Raw genomic sequence first — 20,154 nt, 5'->3', positions numbered from 1 at the left:
TTATTATTTATTTACTTATATATTAATATTATTTTATTTATTTATTTATTTATTTATTTATTTATTATTATTACAGGCCAAACTTCATCCCAAAGTTAAGTTGAATCATTTAACTTTTTATTTTATTTTAGTTAGTTATTACTTCACGTTTGCCCTACACCTCTGTTGAACTAGTTATACTAATAGGCATCGAAAGTTTACACATCACCAGGGAAATCCCAAGGAATCTCAAGTCCTTTTTCCCAACTTTCGGAACCAGACATAAAGCCTCATCGGTCTATATCATAGCCCAAGGCTGGCCCCAAGGCTCGTGCCAAGGCTTAGACCTCATCTACCCCAAGGTAGGCATCTAGTCCCAGTACTCAATGACTTCGAACATCTCGCAAGCCCGGCCCACTCCCTCCACACTCACTAAGGTGCACAGCCCCAGGCATTAAAGTCCTCACGCCCCCTTAGGACATCAGCATCCCAATCCAATATCAGCCACTCGACCTCCTCAAGATGGTCCCATAGCCCTTCAAGAGCTATCCATCAAGAGTTATACAAAATAAAGGAACCACTAGCATATGTAGTGTTGAATGAGTTTGTCCCCAGCCCATATGGTGTTACATATTCTCCCTCGCAGATATGGGCTCTCACGAGATCATCAAATAAACGGCCTGCTCGGCCCATTTGTAAATTTCCTATCAATCACCACATTTCAACATGTAGCCAATGCATTAATTATAACATCAACATATCTACATCAAAGACGTATTATGACATCACATAATAAATGAACCGCATGTCAATATAATCTCATATCGTAACATCATAATCCATATGCCACATTATGCATATCATATCCATCATGAGCATACAACATCATTATCATAACAAAATAAATAAATAAGAACCACATGTGCATCATTATCCTCTCATCGGAACAATGTCCCATTTACCACATACCATCACATTGTGAAACATCACCACAACCTTGTACTTCAGCATTCCTATGTCGACATATCAATTAACTGGAACCAATAACCTCATACCATTCATTTGACTTGGTGTTGGTATTAGTAATACCAAGCCACTTCAAATATAACCAAATGAAACTATTGTATATCATTATCATATCGTTCTTTGTAAAGCGATTCACGCCAATTTGATTGAAGATGCCTCAAATTCCTTTTATAGTGTGAGATGAAACTGCATTGACTAATGTGATAAAATTGTTTGTTATAAGTATTTAATAATTTTATTTGACTAAAATCTTACAATTTTATAAATATTAACACATTTAAAATCCTACCTTTCATTTTTTTTATAAATATAAAAATAATAAATTTCTAATAATATTTTATCATTATTTAAACAATTAACTCATCGTGTATTGTAGTCACCATATCCCCGCAAAACATTGCCTTTATGGGAGTAGCAATCAACAAGAGCTAAGCAGTTGTTCATAGATGGAGAGTATAAATTGGGGTTTCATCACGACAAGTAGCCACAGAGGTCAAGACCAACAAGAAACAATAGATGTTGATTATCAATCATATGACCACCGAAGCCACAAGCAACTCCATCCAAATCGTTCATGGTATTTTCTTTGCGCCTCCCAAATTTGCTTTTACTCATACAAATAGAAATGGTTTGTTGACGAATTTCAATCAAAGTAGTGAGGCAATGATACAAATAAAAGGGTATGTGAATAATTGGACTGCTTTTTTAAAAATAAAAATTTATAATAAATAGATTTTAAAGTATGGATGCATGCAATTATAATAATACACTCCATTATATGTATACATGCCGACAAGAGGTGCTCAGAGTTCATGTTTAGTCACAATCCAATTTGGTTCAATTATTATTACATATTTCATATCATCAATAATATAAAGATTCACCTTCTCACCCTTCACCTCGGGATTCTTATAAAGACCTAGGCACAAGGAGATGCTTTAACATCAATCTTCCCTCAAAGTCATTTGAAATCCCTCAATTCGTTACATCCACAATAACAATAAATCATTCCTATGGTTCTCCTGTAAATGTTAGTTCCAATATTGTGTTTATGATAAGATTGCCAAATATCATATATAATTATGACATGAACAGATCTACGAAGTGGTGTAATAATTGGATTATTTTTTTTCTTACAATAATCAGATTAGGTTTATGACATATATATAAGAAAAGCTAAAATATAGCTTAATTTAGTATTATGAAGTATTCTTTTTTCAAGATAAAAATACTTTGAGATATATTTTTTAATTGTTAAATAAATATTATGGAGATATTTAACAAGGTTAATAATCCAAATTGTATATAGATCTTAACCAAAACTAGATATATATGTTAAGGCTCATAGGCCTCAAGGTTGCAACCTCGCTCTGATACCATATGTAACAACCCGAAATTAAAATATACAATTAATTATATCAACTTATGCAATTAATATTTAACACACAACTATTCAACTATTTAACATAGAATTTTCGATAACCGCAAGCAAAGAAGACTTACCTATAACGATGACATACCATACTTGTGACTCTGGAGTTGTAACGCTACTCAGATCCTGCTGACTGCAACAAAGTTTTGAGGACAACACCCAACCGTAGGCTCAGCTGCACATAATCTTTCTAGAGTTTGCCACCCACGAGCCCTCAATCAACTACTATTGGCAAGGAATCCTTTGTCTCATAGCGTTTTCCTTCCAAAGGAATGAATAATGCTTCTCGTCCCCGTTTTCATCCATTAAATAGAATAAACAGTTCCAAAAATGGAAAGGAATTGGAAAGGGATCGCATGCACACAATCCATGTGTCAACGTGCCAACTTTTATTTTTTTGTTTCAAGTTTTACTTGATTCAATATTTTTCTTAATTTAACTCTTTCTTATTTTATTACTTATCCTTAATATTTTTATAGTTTACTTTTTATATATTTTATTTAGAACTTCAGATTATTATTTATTATTGTGATATTTTCTTCATTATTTATTATTTATTTACTATTATTATATTTTCATTATTATGGGGCATTATAGCTCTTAGGACGAACAGGAGAGAACGCAAACAGCGAGACAAGTACCAAGCATTGGTGGAACAGGTGTTGAACTTTCAAGCTACTAGGAGGCCGCACAGCAGCAGATGTGGGTGGATTCCATGGTAGAGGAGTATAGCTCTATCATGACAAATGATGTTTGGGAGGTAGTACCTAGACCTGTGGATAGGTCAGTTGTGGGCTCTCAGTGGATCTATAAGATCAAGTACGTTGCAAACAACAATGTAGAAAAGTATAAGGCTACATTTGTGGCAAAGGGGTACACGCAGAAGGAAGGCATAGACTATGAGGAGACCTTCACCCCAGTTGCCAGATACACCTCCATCCAATCAATGATATCTCTAGCAGCACAGATGGGATGGCAAATTCACCAGATGGATGTCAAGACAACATTCTTGAACAGGGTGATAGAGGAGGAGGTATACATCGAACAGCCAGAGGACTTTGAGACACAGGAGTGCAGACTAAAGAGAGCACTATACGGACTCAAACAGTGTCCCAGGGCATGGTATGGTCGGATGGAATTCGTCAAGAGTGATGCAGATCCTAACATTTACTATCGAATAGTAGAGCGTGAGTGACTCATCCTAATTTTGCATGTGGATGATCTCTTTTTGACAGGATCATCAAGGTTCATAGAGGATTGCAAAAGGAACCCGGCAACGAAGTTTGACATGAAAGATTTCAAACTCATGCATTACTTCCTAGGCCTGGAAGTATGGCAGAGAGACGAGGAGATCTTCCTTGGTCAAGGGGGATATACTATAGAGATTCTGAAAAGATTCAGGATGCAAGATTATAAGCCTATGTCCACGCCTATGATTACGAACTAGAGGAAGATCGATGCATTAGAGGATGAGGATGTTGACCCAACCTTGTATAGACAACTCATCGGCTCCCTCATGTATCTAGTCAACACTAGTCCAGATATCTACTTTATGGTCAACACTCTCAATCAGTTTATGGTAAGACTTATGAGAGTGCATTGGACAATAGAAAGGCACATACTGAGGTATTTGTGTGGCACAGTCAAGTATGGGTTGAGGTATATCCGAGGTGATGGTGTCAGGTTATGTGGTTTCACGGATGCAAATTGGGAAGGCAGTTCAATGGATCGAAAGAGCACATCAGTGTGTTGATTCAACGTTGGATCAAGGGTTGTATCTTGGTGTAGCAAGAAGCAGAAATTTGTGGCACTGAGCTCTGCAGAAGCAGAGTACATGGAAGCTAGCATGGCCACATGCGAAGCTATATGGCTTCGGAAACTGCTAGTGAGTTTGTTCAATCAAAAGATGGAGGCAACCAATATCTGCTGTGACAATCAGAGTTGCATCAAGCTCTCTCAGAATCCAGTGTTTCATGAAAGGTCGAAACATATAGACATACAATATCACTTCATCAGAGATTGTGTGCAACGTGGATCAGTTCAGCTACAGTATGTTTCCACAAAACAACAAATGGCAGATATACTCAAAAAGGCTCTAAGAAGAGCCAAGTTCATCTATTTCAGAGAACAAATGGGTATAGTGGAGAATACCTTCAAAGGTAGTAGCTCTATGGAAGCATGATCTAAACAGCAATAGTGTAGATACAAATCAATGCTAGTCAAAGCTAGTTGCAGTCAATTTAGACAATTACAGAACCAGTTGTAGTGACACTCACAATGTGAATTGTCCAGTTGCAATATGTAGGTGCAGTTCCAGCTAGAGGATTCCCAAGGCACAGCTACACAGTCCAGTTTCCAATACAAGAGGATATCGTGAGTTGCCAGGAGGGAGCAGAGAGATTTCCCATAAGGAGATCAAGACTCAGAGGGGGTATAACTTCAAAAGGAGCAGCCCTATGGAAGCTAGTGCTTTAGGATTTAGGGAGATCATACTCATTATTGCAGTAGTTGCAGCAACAATACAGCGATAGCAATAAAGCAATAGCAATAGCAGTATGAGTAGATCAGAGTTTGCGCAGTAGCATGATTGATAGTATTCTCTTCACAGTGATTTCCAGTGACAAGGAGATTGGTCTACTTGGAGAAGTGGAGGAAGTCAATCCGACACCAGCAGTGCAAGACTCTCCAGGTGGAGGAGAGTAGTATTCTTGGAGAGAACACCTTCCTTGCTAAGAGGGAGTGTTAGATTTTATAGCATTGGACAGGTGTTCTAGTCTCAATTTGTGTCTAAGAGACTAAGGAACATAAGATCTCCAAACCTAGAAAAGGTTTTGGGTAAACACCTAGAGACCACTCAATCAAATTAATTGATCGATATTTGAAAAATGCCTAAGTCTAACTTACGAAAATTGATTAAGTAAAAGGGAATTAATTGAGTATGATCGAGAATGCTCTAGAGACTCACATGGATCGAGTCTAAGATGATCTTAGTCATTGATGAGGATTTAATCATGGTCATTGAAGCTCCAGCAAGAGATTATAAGAGCAGATCGATGGGATGAGGAGGGAGACAAGTGTAGGGGCAATTCTGTAGGCAGTGAAAATTTCCTAGAGCACAGTGATTCGGTGAGGGAAGAATTCGAGCTACTAAAGGAGCATTAGTGATTGAGGGAGCAGTAGGGAGAATTTCCAGAGAAATTCTCAGGTGATTTTTGAAGGAGCATCATGGAAGGAAGGTCGAATTATCTAGCGAAGAGGCCAACTTTTGCAATTCAAGCTGCCCAGTTTTCCAGTGCGAGTTGGCAAAGGAGGAATTGATTCAGTAGCTAGTGCCAAGTTCAAATCCTGGGAGGCCTAGCGAATTTTTTCCCAAGGCAGAAACAGGCAGGACGCCTTAGCAGAAGTTGTTTCTGGGGTTGTGTGAAAGTCCCAATGGCTGCAGTACACATTTCCGGCAGGCTATGTGAGTGGCAAGGGGCAATGCAAGTGGCTAAGGAGAGGCCGAGTTGATTTGCTGAGAGGGAGAATAATTCTCCCAATATTTTTCAGTGAGAAATTGGTGGAGCTGAGCCAAAAAGGCCAACAGTTGTAATTCTCTATATTTGCTACTGAATAATAAATAAACCCTCATCTACTACACCAGTTTTCCCTTCGGGGTTTTCCGGAGACGTTAGTCCAAAATTCTTGTGTCTATTTTAATTGTGTATGTGCATCAATTTCTCAATATTTTAGTGGTGAAGATAGCAACTGTGATTTATTTGTTAATTGCCATAAACAATTAAACTGCTAACAATTAGAAGAATAAACTCCAATAATTGTAATCAACGAATTTTCACAATCCCCACCTACCTCAATCGGTTCCTAAAGACAACTAGGATTTGTTAATGATGGATGACCCAAAATTATGCAAACCTCCAATGCACCATTAGATATGTGTTGCACCCATTGCAGGTAGATGGTCATATCCCAGCAAGGGTTTGGCGAGCACAAGGGGCTCACTTAACCCCATATAGGGGCTCAAAGGTAGAGCAACTAAGGAAAAAAAATTGGTCCATTATGTGTCATTTCAGCCAGCAATTTCAGCCCAATGTCATCTAATCCTAGTTAAGGGATTAGGGTAAATCTTGTTGGAGAATCTAGTAGGGAAGCTATTTAAACCAATTCTCCTTAACCTTAATAATTGCTTGTGAACTTTAGTTATCTTCTTATGTTTCTTTATTAAATCTTTTCATCAAACAATTATCAAGAGCAAAAACAATAAAGACAATAGACACAAGAATTAGGCTCCAAGCCAGGGCAAAACCCCTCCAAGGGGAAAACCCAGAAAGAATCTCTTCTCTTCTTATAGAATCTGCTTCAAATGAGAAAATAAAGACCCAAACTCCTAGACCAAGTCCTCCTCCAAGCACCAAGTCAGCCCTCCAAGAATCTCTTTCAAACAAGTCAACAAAGGTCAAAACTTCTTCTAATCTCCTCCAGTTCAAAACTTCGGCCTTCTACTTCAGATCTATAACTTCGACCTCTAGTAATAGTAGAAACCCTAGCCTTCTTGCACATGTCAACCTTCCAAGAGATCTTCCTTCAAGCAAATCAAGGTCTCCAAAGTCTACGAGAGTCAAACTTGATCAAATCAAAGTCTCGGCTCTTTACCCAAGTCTACAACTCAACCTACAACTTTTCAGTCCTATAACTTGCCTAGAAAACCCTAATTTTCGCACATGTGAGCAGATCTAGTCCAAATTTGAGGTCTTCTAACTTCACTCTATACTTGTCCTTCTTCCCTTGTCTTTTGCTCTAGAAATTTTTCTTGTTCCACTGTAGATCGAACTTGTTATGATTACAGATTGAATGTATCTCTAATGAGGTCGAAACTGCTTGTGTATATATGCCTTTCATGAGGTCGAATAGCCTCTTCTAGGCCGACTTGTGGCTGGTAGGGCCGATTTTTTCTTGGAGGCTCATATTGACGTTCTAGACTCAAAACAATATCTTTTACATGTTACAACTTGCCCAATAGGGTCTTATAGAAAATGACAAAGACTCTTTTGACTCAAGAAAAATATTATTTTGAATTGACAAACCCTAGGAGCATGAAATGCATGCTTGACCTAGTTGACCAATACAAATAGAACATGAAACCCATGCTTGAAAATAATATTTTTCTTTCTTCTTTTGCTTGTAACATAAGATATATATAATGACATGAGTACAATGACAATTATGAAGACCGAAGCTAGTTACATTTTCCAACACTCTTAACTAGGGAGGTATTCATAATTCTACAACTAGTACAAGGATATTCTCAAATTGAAGAGTTCTCATAAGAAGAGTCGAATTGGTAAGCCATCTTTTAAGCACCAACATCATAACCAGCTTTGTCAGCATAGTAAGGCCTTAACTTGACAAGCTCTATTTATATTAGAGCATAATGCTAGGAGGCTTTATGTGAAACACCACACTACCTCTTCAAGGTACATACCCCATCTGGATGTTCACTAGGTATGTCCTTTTAGGACTATTCTTATCTCAGATTCCCAATCCTCAAAGAATATCAATCCTCTTCGACCACTCTTGTTGTGGATACTTGTCCAATCGTCAAAGAGTGTTGGTTAACTAGAATACTTCCTATCTTGGATTCTATATCCTCAAGGAGTAGCAACCTCAGATGCTTATCCAATCCTTCCATCCACCATTATCCCTCCATGGCCTTCACTTAGACGTACGGCTGTTAGTCCTGGCCTACTGCATGACACATGAAAAGGAGAATATGATGTCTAACATCACTCTCTCTCATCCTAGAGAGAAGATCCTCATTCCCTCTTGATTTGGAAATAGATCCTTGCTCCTTCTCAATATTTAAGGAGACTTCTTACTCACTCTTAAGCATAGAGGAGATTCACTTGCTTCCTTTCAATTGGGAAGCTTTCTAGTGTGTCTTCATCAATATATCATCTACTAGTCCTTCATAGAGATCTTCAAGCAGCTACATGGCTCCTCCTCTTCTTCGTATCTTCATGAAATTGATCTTTGAATGTAATAGAGCCAATCTGTGATAGGATTCGGGCCATCAACCTTTCATATCACTTTCCTCTTATCATCAACAAAGGCATCAATCAAAGTAGAGTTTAGTCATAACTCCCTTTAGACATGAAAGTGATCTTCATCATCATATGAACATCGGGTTATCCCTTTGTACTGCTACCTCTTAATCCCAAGATGGTGTAAACATCTTGACCATACAATCCTTCAAGGATTACCAAAACTATCCACTCAATCCATATGTTCTTTGAATTGAGTCTAAAACCAACAATTGAACTTGCCTCAACTGCCATTATGCATTTCTGCAATATTCTTCCAGGTAGCAAGACTATATGTCGATCAAATAACCAATACCAAAATATTAATATCATGATGGCCCTTTCATCAAAGTATTTGCTTACTTGTATCCTTTGAGATCAACATCCTTCCGCATGGTTCATCTTCATATTGTACAAGAATCCTTCTCCATGCATTCACTTTTAATCAAGGTGCCCATGGATCGAACTTGATTAGCAAGCTACAATATCTTCCTTGGAGTTGTCATTATTAACTCTCTTTCTTTCTTCTGGAGACCATACTTGATGTTGATCAATATTATTGTGTTTATGCCATGCTATCTTGTGGGAGAGTCTTGATCTTTATCCATTCTAAAGCATATCAAACTTCTTCTTTCAAGCATCGAGTAACCATATGGAAGACTTACCGAGCATATTCTTATAACTAACTCTTTTCTGCAAGATTCTTGTAGATATGAATTCTACCTTCTAGAGAAGAGTTACTTAAGAAACATGCATACCTTTGCTTCCATACAACCATCTAGCCATCCCTTCCTTGAATGAGCTTACTTCCATCCTTATCAAAGATAAGGTTTCCTTTCTTAAGAGGAGAAAGACTTCTTTCAAACTGTCATTTGATCATCTGCATGCCTTCATCCTTCAAGACTATTGATTCCATACTAGATGGAATATATACCTGTCATAATGCTTCTTTCAAGAACCTTCCTAAATGATGGTTCTTATTGGATCTTGATGATCCCTCTTTGCAAGATGACTACCTCTAACATTATGTTAAAAAAAGCTTGGATGAACTATAATATGAAATATGATCCCAATCTTTTCATTCTTTTAAGCAAGATGATTTCTTACCAAAGCAACTTCATCATGTAGACTTTGATTTTTCTACTATCATATGCTTTTTTCTATGATGCCATGCTTTACAAAAATCAAGACTCTTCTAGAGAATGTAACAATGCATGTTACTCTACTTTCTATTTAATAAAAGAAAGAAAAATTGCATAATGAACCTAATAGAGATGGAGCTTCCTTCAATAGTAAAGATCCTTGGGATCTTCTCGTTTCAGCTTCTTTTTAGGTTCTCCTTTTTCCTCAGCTATGTGAGCTTCACTCCTTTCCTTCCTTTTGTTATTCTTCTTGTTTGGACAATCCCTCTTAAAATGTCCACACTCAATGCATCCAATGCATTGAATTTTGGACATATCTGGTTTTCCTTTGAACTTTCCAAACTTCCCTTTCTTCTTCTTCTTGGATTTTACAACAAAGGCTTGAGACTTTTCATTTGATTCGGTGTCATCACTTGGCTTATTTTAGTTCTTCCAAGATACATTAAGCCCATAACTCATCAAAAGGAGAAGTATCCTTTCTTGAGTAGATACTAGTTGCAAAAATGATCCAATCATTTAATACACAAGTAGTCATTTCTGAACCAGAAACAACTTCCCCAAGCCCTTGCAACCGGTCCCTTATTTGTGCGATCTTCATAAGATAACTAGCCATGTCTTCATTCTTTGACTTCCTTATTCTATATAGTTGATTCCTCAAGGATATCTTTTGACCCGATGTACTTAGAGAATACAATTTGACCAACTTATCACACATAGCTTTGGATGTCTCCAAATCAGCAACAAACGGAATAAGATGATATTTTATGGATTCAGCAATGATCCTTTGTGCCCTCACTTCTCCCTTCTTGTATTTTTCTAACTCTTGAGTCTTCTCTTTGTCTGGTACAGTAACTTCACTAAGAAGATATTCCACGACTTCATTTTCTGTGAGCACTAAGTCAATCCTCTTCTTCCATGTTAGGAAGTTTGTTGATCCAACGAAATTGTTGCTTTCCTTGCGAAATGTAGCCATATGGTTTGTAGATTGAAACTATAAGACAATTTGATACTTACTTGTCAACCAAGAGTCCTCCTTCTTGATGATGTCTCCAACTATTTTGATGCTTTCAAGACCTTCAAAGCGACTTCAAAGATGCCCTAGAATGATGACTTCTAGGATGCCTTCAATAATAGTGTCTTCAAATAGCTTCAAAGAGTGGATGATGATCCCAAGATCATTTGATGAGCCTTCCAAGAGAGAGAAATCAATATTCTTTCTCAAGATAGAGCAACCTTCCTTCAAGATGTTCCTCCAAAAACAAAGATCCTTTAAGAGAAATAGATGTTCTTCTTTAGAGGATGAGGCCTTTACTAAGAGATTGATATAGTAGTCTTTCTTCCTTCAATGAGAGCTTGATCCTTCTTAAGATGATGAGGTCTTCTTCCTTATGCCCTTCCTTGTGTCCTTAGCAAATGATCCCTTTTCGACAAATAACCTTCTCTTATGTCAATAAGATGATCTCCAAGTTGCCTTCTCTTCTTCACCTTAGCTTTGATACCATGTTGGAGAATCTAGTAGGGCAGCTATTTAAACAATTCTCCTTATCCTTAATAATTACTTGTGAACTTTAGTTATATTCTTATGTTTCTTTATTAGATCTTTTCATCAAACAAGTATAAAGAGAAAAAGCAATAAAGACAGTAGACACAAGAATTAAGCTCCAAGTAAGAAAACCCAAGTTGATAATGATGGAGGGCGACTTAGATCAGCGGTGAGCAAACAAGAGAAGGCGAGAAAATTATCGTCTGCAAAGAACTGAACCTGCATGGCAGCAATTGGAGGGAACTTTGCTCCCTCCTACCGTAATGTCCTGGTTGACAGGGGGGAAGGCGTCCAAGGGGGACCTGGACATCACACTGACAAGACAAGAGAGACAGGACAAGGAACTAATAGGGTGGAGTCAACAAAGAAGACGGATTCAAATGGCACAAATCCCAATGCAGGAAAGGAGGGTCTACAGAGAAAGAATTGGGACCTGTACAGCTGGGCCAAAATGGGGCTTGTAAGCCCAAGTCAAAAAAGAATCCTAAGGTGGTGCTCACGAATCCACAAACCCAAGCCCACAGGGACCACATGAAGACGTATGCACTGATATGCAAATTTATGGGGATCTAGCCAAATGAGAAAGTGTTGCGAACCTGGATTTAATATGATTGAAATCCCAAAGGGGAGGTTGTCCTCCACTTGGGATCCGAAGGTTTCTTTACGATTATATTTGCTAACATTGAAGACAGGGACAAGGTCTTTGAGGGAGGACCTTATTTTCTTTCCTCAACGGCGCTATATATGTGACCCTAGAAGGAGAACTTCACTGTTGAGCAGGAAACTTTTACATTCGTTCCAGTGTGGATCAGGTTATACTCTTTGCTTTTAGATTATTGGCTTCCAAAAACTCTTGAAGCCATTGGTAACTCTCTTGGGCGCTTTCTAAAGCTTTCTGAGGCGACCTAGTAGGGAAAATTCAAAATATACTACGTACTCCTAGATCTGTGTTGAAATGGACATTTCAGGTGCTCTCCCAGATGCAGTAACCCTAGAATTCCAAGACGAAATCTGGACGCAGAGCATTGACTACGAGCAAATTCCTTTCAGATGTCAACGATGCCACGAACACTAGCATCTCTTCAGAGAGTGCCCTCTCAATGTCAAGACAGAGCAGACACAAGCCCGCCCAGAAAAGGACTTAGAGGGTTTCACAAAAGTGGGGGCCAAGGGGAAAACACGAAAGAAACAACAGCAAAGGCTCCCAGAGGTAAACAGAGAATCTTAGAACCATTATGATGTATTGTCTAATGAAACCCCTCAGGAGGAAACCAAGACTCATCTTGATCAGGAATCACAGGAACAAGAAACAGAAAAGCAGGATCCTCCAATCCACGAAGGAAGCCCCAAAGAACCTACTCAACCTCAAGTAAAGGAAGGAGATCTAGGCAATCTAATTCCACCTCAACAGCAGGATGAAGATTTGGACATGACTCCAAGTGAGGAAGGGACAGAAGATCCTGATCTAATCGAGATCGAGGAGCGTGAAGGATTAGATCTGCCACATTTGTTAGAACAATGGAAGACAAAATGGATGGACACAACCCCAAAGAACAAATAGATCAGGTTCAATGTCTATTATTTACTACAGAAGAAACCCGACTAAGGGGAACCAAGAGATCTGATGGAGAAGCAAAAATTTTGGGAGTCAAACTGAACGTCCAAAGCATCCAAACCCCTAAGCAGAGCCAGCGGAAAAGAGGAAGAAAATCGAACATTGTTGCCCTCCAGGAACTGGGAGCCCTACTGATAAACTCAGGTAAGATGAAATCCTGGAACCCTAACTCTCCCCCCCTTTGTTCCAATGAAAGTTTTAACATGGAATATAAGAGGCTTGAATAGCCCTAGGAAACAAAAAATCCTGAAAGACAAGATGAATAAAGAAAACCCTGATGTTCTTTTCATTCAAGAGACTAAATGTTCAACCAATCGCATGAAAATAAGTAGTGGGAAATTTTGGAATAAGTATGACTATATAGATATTGAAGTCAGGAATGCGGCGGGAGGAATTTTAGCCTTGTGGAACCTTCAAAAGGTTCAGCTTATTTCCTTTGAATCTACCAAATATTCCTTGTCTTTAGTTATGCAATATATTGGTTCCCCCAATCTAGTACTATGCACAAATGAGTATGGCCCCCAAAGGATAGATGAGAAGCTCAACTTCGTCCAATCCTTGGAGAACCTCAGGAAAAGGTACCCACTCTCCAAATGGATACTGGCAAGGGATTTTAACATGATCCTCTCCCCAGAGGAAAAAAAAGGAGCAAGGAGATTGGAATGCGACTCAGAAAGGTTCCAAAACCTAATCGACAATATGAAGTTGGTGGACATAGAAGCAACAAATGGCATGTATACTTGGACTAACAAAAGAGGGGGAAAATACATGGTCACATTGCGACTGAATAGATTCCTAGTCTCAGAGGAGCTAATCCTCCAAGGAATTACTCTAGAAACCAATATCATATACTGTAGTGGCTCTAACCATTGGCCAGTCCTTCTGGACACCCAAATCACGAGAATGCCAACAAATAAACCCTTCAAGTTCAAAGGATTTTGGATGGATCATCCCAACATTGTTGATGAAATGAAGCAATGGTGGCCGGAGGAAGGAGTAGCAAGAGGCTCTAAGATGTACAGGCTACAGCATGAACTGAAACAGGTTAAAGGTAAGATCGAACTGTGGAACAAACATGAGTTTGGCAATATATTCCAAGCCAAAAAAGAAATAGAAGAACACATGGAAAAACTCCAAAAATTCATAGTTGAGGAGGGATACATTGATAAAAAGAAAGAACGAGAGCACTCCCTCCAACGGGAATGGGAAAAAAGATGCATACAGGAGGAAAAATTATGTAAAAAAAATTGAGGGTTCAGTGGCTTCGAGAAGGAGAAAGGAATACCAAATTCTTCCACAGAACCATAGTGTCCCACAGAAACCATAATAGAATTCTAAAATTGAAGGACAAAGATGGGAACATATGCCACAGCCACCAGTAGATTAAGCAGATTTTGGTCCAACATTTCCAACACATAATGACGAAACCCCCTAGAGATAAATCAGTTGCCATCCAAAAAAATTTGAACAATGTCCCAAGGATAAACACTAAGGAGCAGAATGCCAACCTTACTCGGCCCATATCCCTGGAGGAGGTGGAGCAAGCAGTGCGGGACATGCCTAATGGTAAGCTGCCTAGTCTAGATGGTTTTACTGTGGATTTTTTCAAAGCCTGTTGAGATATTGTAGGCCAAGACATTTTTGAAGTTGTAGAAGACTCCCGAAGATCAGCTATTGTCCTAAAAGCTCTGAATGTCGCCCTTATTGCTTTGATTCCAAAAGAAAAAGAAGCAAACACCCCTGACCGATTATGTCCTATCGCTCTTTGTAATGTAATCTATAAAATCATCTCCAAAGTTATTGCTAATCTGTTGAAGCCTTTGCTGCCAATCTTGATCTCGAAAGAACAGGCGGGTTTAGTGGAAGGGCGATAGATCCTAGACAGTGTAATATGGGCTCATGAAATCATACACTCCCTCAAGTCCCAGAAAAAAGCTAGAATCGTAATGTAATAAGATATTGCTAAAGCTTATTATAAACTAAATTGGGAATATATGGAGAGAATGTTGCAGGCTTTTGGCTTCCAACAACATTGGATCCAGTGGGTTATGTCACTGGTCACTACTCCCAACTTCTCAATCATGGTCAATGGGGCTTCATCTAAGCCCTTCCCCCCATCAAGAGGTTTGCGACATGGAGACCAATTATATCCCTTCTATTTGACATTTGTTCTAGCAATGGAGGGTCTCAGTAGAACCATTAAAGCAGAGACTGTTGTAGGTGGGATTAAAGGGTTACAACCACATTCAAAATGTAAGCCAACCACCCACCAACAATTTGTGGATGATACAATGCTCAACGGCATGCCCACTATCAAAGAAGCCAGAGCTTACAAGCAGATCCTGGATGACTTTGCTAAAGCCATAGGTATGGAAGTTAACCAATCAAAATCAATGATTTTCTTTTTTAATACTCACATTGTTGTGTAGAGGAATCCTACAAACCTCTTAGGCTTCCAAATGAAAAAATTGCCATCAAATTATCTAGGCATGTTGAAGAAAAGTGTAACTAGGTTCGGTATTTGTAAATGAAATTTTGATCTTTGTACTTATCAAGAAAAAGAAATATTATTTTTGTAAATTATTCGAATGAGTTTCTTGCTCATTCCATAGGTCTAGGAAAGGTCAAAGAATCAAAGTCATGTTCTTGAGCATGAATATGGTCAACCTAGTGTCAATTAGCCCTCCAAGACATGCACATCCTCCAAGACGAAGACTGCCAGCAAAACAATGAAGAAAACAGTTAAGTCGGCCTCAAAATGTATATTGAAGAACAGTCATGTCGGCTCAGTTGAAGTGACATATCTATTCATGAATTCAAGTCGGCTTGCCTACAGGACAGACCACTATATATACCCAATAGGATCTGCGCAAAAGTAAGAGAAGATATCTCGGATTCTTCGGAGGTATAGCTACAGGATCTCGGACAATTACAGTGAGTAAGACCTTGCAATCTCAGTTCTTCGGATGGGTAATCTAATAAGGATTTCGTAGCAGGCAGAGAGCACACTTACTCTCGACATATTAGATAGACACAGCACATCTATGATGACAGGAGGACGCAATCTTGATCTCAGCGTAATAATGATCTCGGTGCAATGAAAAGAACTCAGGCACGGTGATCATAGTTTCAGCCTTCTTACAGTTTCGGCCTCCTCACTATATCGACATTCTTCATTGAAGCAGTTCCTCTGTCTCGGCATGCTTGTGACATACCAACAGTCTCAGCGTAGTTATATAATGAAGATCTTGGTGCAAGGAACACACTTACTGTCTCGATATATATGATCTTTGTCTCGGTACTACTGTGATCCTACAGTAACACATTCACAACATACTCTGTCTCGACACATTGGTGATGAACTGAACGAAGACATGATCTCATTCTCAGTATTGATCATGAAAAGATATCGATGCAGCTGTCATAGATATATATACAGATAACTCAATATCGAGATCTCATAGTTTTAATGATGATTTCATAACAGTGAAAGATCTAAGTGAAGGAGCAGCTATGGTGCAGCAACAATGATCTCTTTGTTATGGTGAAGTCCTCAATGAAGGTACAGCAATAGTGTTGCAGCAGTAATGAAGACCTCAGTGGTGCAGCAATGATGATGATCTCAACAGTGACAAAGAAGAGGATTGGTGTCTTGGTCTTGGAGTGGCATATTAAGTCAAGGGTCATGGTCTTGGTGTTCGTCAATTGGAATCTCTATAAGAAGAATTATGTGCGGGTTTTCCTCTCCAAGAGGGAGGGGTTTTGGCCCTGGCAGAATGCCAACATCTTGTGTTCTTGTCTCTTTCCTTTTGGTAGCTATTTGATGAAATACGAAACACGCACTCTAATAATGTTAAAGAGAAGATTGTGGTAATAACAGAATTAAAAGCCTCACTAATATTTATCAAGTCACGAAGAATCTCATTAACTCGTATGCCCTAGATTCTTCAACAAGGCATACCCTTGACAGATAAAATCTTGTAAAAAAGTCAACATGGGAAACCCTAATATCCGAAATACAACACAAGGTAAACAGTTGGACTTACCACGCACTGAATTTAGCAGGCAATCTTGTGCCGACAAAAGAGGTATTACAAGCCATCCCTATGTATCTACTATCCATTCTACCAGCCCCTAAAGGGGTCCTCAACAAAATCAGAGAAATCCAGAGGAATTTTCTCTAGCGGGGCGCCGAGGAAAAGAAAAAATGAGCCTTAGTTGGATGGGAAAAAATTTGCTAACCGAAATCCAGAGGAGGACTAGGCCTCCAAGATCTTGAGACTGTGAATCAGGCCTGTGGAGCAAAATTGTGGTGGAGATGGATTAAGGACGTGACACTCCCTAGGGTGGCCTTCTAGAAAGCAAAGTATGCTCCACAATGGAACCCCCAGACCTTAATCAGGTTCAACAACCAGAAGGTGGGATCAGCCATCTGGAACTTGGCTTGGCGGAATCGAGTAATATAGGACCACTGTTTTTGGGAAATCATAAATGGTCGAACAACCCTATTTTGGGAGGATGCATGGCAACAGGAACCTCGCCTAGATATACCAACGAGAATAGCCCTCCAGGAGGAATTACATAGAATTGGAAAACAAGAAGTCCACTAGTACTAGGACCCAAGTGGGGATAACCAGAAATGGCGAAAATGGTCATCTTTAAGCCGCATAAGCAGGATCCATTGGCCCAGATTTGGAAAGACCTGGACAATGAGCTTAGGGGAAGACAAATTATTTTCTCAAAGGACAACGACCAACTAAGGTGGGGGCGACAGGAAGGAGGACAATTTACCCTAAAGGAGGCCTGCCTATACCTAACAGGGCACCAACAAGAATTAGTAGACCCAATGTGGAACAAATTTTGGTCCATCCCACAATGGCCAAAAATCAAATTGTTCATTTGGTTGGTAATGCACAAAAATATCTTAACTTGGGAAAACCTATGTTGCAGAGGTTTCATTGGACCCTCACGATGCAACCTCCGTGAGAATAAGGAGGAATCCATCAACCACCTTCTCAACAAATGTGAGTACACTACTACCTTAGGGGACTGGGTCTCTTAGGTGTTTTGCCAATCGGATAGGTAGCGAGACACCATTCAGGAAACATTAAGCAAATGGCGAGGCGAAATTATGAAAAATGAGTTGGTAAACCTTGCCTGGTGTTTGAGTCTAGGCTTCATGATATGGTTGGTCTTGAAGGAAAAAAATCGGTAAATATTTTAGGGTAAATCTTCCTCGACCTCGGCCCTAACAACGCAAATCCTACAACAAATACAAGAATCAATCCTTAGCAGCTTGCTCAAAAATTCAAAAGACAACCCTACAAAACAAGAGAACAGAATATTGGAAATTCTGGGATTAAAACGCACCCAAGTTTACTATAGCAAAATGAAGGAACCCCAAATCAAAGGAGCCGTAACATCATGGTCGCCACCAGCCCAAGGATTCCTGAAATTGAATTTCAACGGAGCCTCTAAAGGCAACCCTGGACGAGCTGGAGCGGGGGAGTAATAAGAGATAGTGCAAGAAGGATTCTTCATATTTACTTCAACCATCTGGGCTCCACCACAAACAATGCTGCGGAATTTCATGCATTGGAACAAGGGTTGGAATTACTGGTTCAAAAAAACATCCACAACATCACCATTGAAGGGGACTCGACCCTGGTGATCAGGGTGGCAAAAAGACTTCAGTGTGGCACCAACATACGAAAGGTCACGACACATTGGCGACTAGGACAAATCATCCAGCGAATCCAGGGACACTAGGAGATCATGTGATCTGTCGAGTTCAACCTAGTACGCTTATCAACAAACAAGGTGGCAGACAGATTGGATAACATTGGTGCCAGTGGGACCTCAAAGATGGGTGAATGTGACTGGGCAGAGGTCCAAGAAGGATAGTTAAAAGATGATTGTGCTCGCCTGGCTAAGCTAGACAAGCTTGAGAGCGGTCAGCATCGAGCTGAGTATACGATAGAGGTGACAAGCCCCAGAGAGGGACAAATCCCAAGATGTGATCAATGATCAATGGAAATCGAGAACCCAAACCAACATGTAACCAATCTGTTAGAAGGTCAATGCAGCTAGGTGGCATTAAAATTCCCCAGGCAAGGGGTACGTGGATGATCACAGTAGGAAAGGAGGTGGCAGAGAGCGGTACAAACCCCGATACGATCCCTCAATCTCCCGTGGGTTGGGCCAGAAGCCTTACCACATACCGTTTGAATTGTCGGTGGTTGCAATTAATGGCTTTGTCAAATCCAGAAATTATGAAGAGATACAAGCAGCAAATGAACAGCGTAAGTGGGCGGGGGAATTTGTGCGGTCTATCACACCCTGAACGGGCAATAATGGCCAAATTAGGAAGGTTGCAGAGTGGTGGAAACTCTGAGGTTTGGGTAGCAACAGCTATTTATTACCCATTCCGCCTCATGGATTTTCGACACAAAAAGTGGGTGTCAAGAGTCTGAATAATTATGTTATTGCTTTGTAGGCTTTCTAGTTACGATAGTATGGACCGCAGTAGGAAAACTTACCGACGAGACAAGCCTCGAGGAGGCCCGCAAAAGGCGACCCCCCATAAGAGAACGAGGGTGGAGATTGTGGCTCAAGACGTATCGAAATCTTATGTTACTTTAGTTCTGGAGGAAGGAAAGGCCGTTTTGGAGCTGCTAGAGCAAGACGTCAGAGAACAGAGAGCTAATAAATCAGAGGGTCGAGTGGCTGAACAAGTGGATTGGGTAATTGATACAAGGGTCACCAGGACCTGTGAAACCCTCTTCCACAAGACGATAGACACGACGTGCCACATAAAAATGCTCATAGGGAAGGTTATTGTGGAGACAGGTACAGGGTTGGGCCCCTAAGGATCCCAGAAGAACCAAATAAACATTCTCCAAAAGAGGATGGAGCATCTGGAAACTCACCTACGAACGTTGGTCAACATTGAACGGTGCTAGAAGGACCGCATTGACACTCTGGCAAAAAAATTGACGTTTTTCTACGTTTTTTCCACCACTTACACATAATCCCAAGTAATGGAGAGGACCAACTCGCAGCAGGTGAGGCAAGTCTGCGTCCGAAGCACTAAAGGGGAGGTGTCTCGCCAGGGAAGCAATCCAGAGTGGGTTGAACCAATGGGAACACCTTCCGGCAACGATCCTAAACCCTAGCTTGGTGTTTGTATGCTGTTGCTAAGTTATTTTGGCATTTACTCTGTTTTTGTTATGTAATTTCTATTGTATTTAGTCTTGTTAGTAGAATCGGTAGTATAAGGGTCGAGCCTGCACACAGGCTTAGGCCTCCTCCATTTAGGGCTTGTAGAAGTCATGGGGAAG

The sequence above is a fragment of the Pinus tabuliformis genome, chromosome 7 (assembly GCF_031772625.1).
Source record: "Pinus tabuliformis cultivar Carrire ecotype Pingquan chromosome 7, CPIR1, whole genome shotgun sequence".
NCBI lineage: Eukaryota > Viridiplantae > Streptophyta > Pinopsida > Pinales > Pinaceae > Pinus > Pinus tabuliformis.
This window is presented reverse-complemented; position numbering follows the sequence as displayed.